Raw genomic sequence first — 2,559 nt, 5'->3', positions numbered from 1 at the left:
TCCCTACACTTGCAAACACTTTCTATTTTTCTTGACTCCGAGACACATTTAGGAACTCTCATTATTTTTGAAGATTTCAAATAATCCTACGTGAGGACGCGTCCCAAATCTGTCCTGAACACGGAAGGGTGATTAAAGCCCCAAATATTTCAGCTGGGTTAAACTTTGACCAACCCAGGTGACCAGCTCGGCGATCCTAAAAAACCTTGTGGAATACTTTGTGTCGGCCAAGACCACACACCCGGATTCCTGGCGCAGGTTTCCTGTTTGTAATCAAACATAACCCCAGATGGTTTGCTTTCCTAAGCATTCGAGACACATTCTTCTCATTTGAAAGCTTTGTGACTTACTCAACAACCCCTGTATCTCAACTATGTTAAAGATACATAGAAAAGAGATGACATCACAGAGCTGATTTCGGTCTTTCAGCTCTGTGCTTAGCTAAAGTTGAGCAGTTGCAATGAGTCATGCAATCTTGTGACCGGCCGGGCGCTCTTCCAACCAGAGAGACAGTTAAGATCTCTGACAACAGAACCTGTAGTTGTTTGAAGAGGAGGTAACAACAGGCCCTGGACACTCGGTGATCCCAGGTTTGTGTGAGTAACAAAATGTGCTCCTATTCCCTCTGAATAACAAGGCAGCGATGATGAGGTAACACTTAGCAAAGCTGACTCATTTCCTCATTTATAGATGAAAGGGATGGTTCGAGAAATGACTATCTCACAGTAAGTGATGGTTCCTTCAGGTAATACTTGCCGAGTCTCTTCATAAAGCAAGGCTCATCATAACATTGGCTCGTTGGTTATTTTGTCATGAGTCCAAGTCAGGCGTGAAAAGCCAGGTCCGTTCCTATCCTTGAACTATGTGAGAACTGCTGATTTCGGGTGATATCCAGAGGAAAGGGCTTGTGGAAAGCCTGTGTAAAAATCAGGGGTAATCATTGAAAATTGAGAAATAAAAATGTGGACTTAATGTAAATTTCTTTTTGTTTTCCACCAGATAACATTTTGTACTGGTGATGCTGGATGTCCGTGTGAGACATCTGTGGCTGGGGCTGGACGCCCCCCTCCGTATCTAGGGACGCCCCCCTTGCATGGGGACTGGGACTGTGGGATTTCCAGCCACGTCCTGTTGACTTGAACCGACTCAGCAGGCACTGCCATCCTGGGAAACCAAGAAACCTCCTCGTCTCTGGCTTGCTGCGATCTCCTGGGCTTTATAATCAGGCTGCCTTCACAGACACATTCCTCAAAGCTCGTTTGGAGCATACATATTTTTAATACAAGAAGCCTGTTGGGAGAAAAACACGAGATGAATGTATTTCTCACCAAAACTCATAACTCTTTGCTTCCTCCACTAGCTTTTACTAGGACTTGACAAAAATGGAAATAGTCTCTCTAGGTAGGAATTTGTTGTTTTCATTCATTTATAACACGTGAACTGCCCTCTGTTGCCTCTTTCCCTGCTTGGTCTGCCTTCCTTTGAATTCTCGTGTAATTTTAACGGTTGTACAATTTTTTGTGTTGTTGGGAAATCACTAATTGTGAAACATGTTAAACTGAGCACATTTAAAAATAACCTAGCCTCTCCTACTGTTTGGGTAGAGCCGTTTGCTTGTTTGGGGTTGCTAATGGGAATAAGTGACCATGTGTGCAGTACCTCTCGAGCCAGCTTGTTTGCTCAGAGGAAAGAATTCATTGAAAAGCCATAGACTACATTCCAGAATGTTGGCCAACCACTTTGCAAAAGTATACTGTTGGGTCACAGCAAGGCGCGCCATCGCTCCTGGAAAAGCAACTCCAAATGTCTGCCCGGGGGACAGAGATCTTGTTGCAGGATGTCCATATAGGCAATGCTACTACGCATTTTTATTAGTGGTTCTTCCCTGCTCCTCCTAATAAAATGCTATTGGAATATTTAGTCTCTGGAAGTCCAGGTGACTCTATTTTCTTCAAAGTTACTTCCTACGTTTTGCAATTAATTGTCCCAATGAACTTGATCTAAATATTGTGTTTCAGGGTCAGGGTGGGGGTCATTTCAACTACTTCAGGACCTGGAAGAGATTCGTCATGTTGTATTTTTCCCATTCCTTGCTAACAAATGACGACATGATGGTTCTGCCTCTGGAAGCTGAGAATCTGCAGAGGCATCGAGTTGGTCTGCGGAGAGGATGCGAGTTGGCCCGGCAGGTGCGATGCTGCACATCCCACTCCCCCGCCCCCATTGATCTGTTGTATAAATTGGACCACTCGACTTTGATCTGCTTTTATACAAGAGTTTGTTTTAACACAAATGGATAAATAAATGTGTTTGAAAGTTGTTTAGAAGGGGATGTCAAAGCAGAGCCCAGAAAGAGGCTGGTGCAGCCTCCATTGGCCGTTCAGAAGAGAAGTCAGGACAGGTCTTAAGGGACATGTGGGCCTGTCGACGTCCTTCTCCTCCAGATTCTCAGTGTCTGACCCATAAGGCAGCACAGAGAGGGTCACGTCCTGGTGCTTGGTACACCCAAGTAGAGCCCACATGCCTCCTTAGCCTTCTTCCCCCCATCCCTCTCTCTTG

At 45.0% G+C, this 2,559-nt stretch overlaps 1 long non-coding RNA gene across 2 annotated transcripts; it reads left to right on the top strand.

The window, feature by feature from the left end:
- Positions 1 to 231: 231 nt before the first annotated feature.
- On the top strand, positions 232 to 1,930 carry LOC112659065 (uncharacterized). 2 transcript variants are annotated; one of them, XR_003136148.3, is made up of 2 exons: positions 232 to 590; positions 1,000 to 1,930. It is a non-coding gene; the product is annotated as an uncharacterized LOC112659065 (long non-coding RNA). The 2 variants fall into 2 exon arrangements; XR_003136147.3 differs by having other exon boundaries at positions 232 to 596.
- The last annotated feature ends 629 nt before the right edge of the window (positions 1,931 to 2,559 follow it).

Source organism: Canis lupus, chromosome 2 (assembly GCF_003254725.2).
Source record: "Canis lupus dingo isolate Sandy chromosome 2, ASM325472v2, whole genome shotgun sequence".
NCBI classification, from domain to species: domain Eukaryota; kingdom Metazoa; phylum Chordata; class Mammalia; order Carnivora; family Canidae; genus Canis; species Canis lupus.
This window is presented reverse-complemented; position numbering and strand designations above follow the sequence as displayed.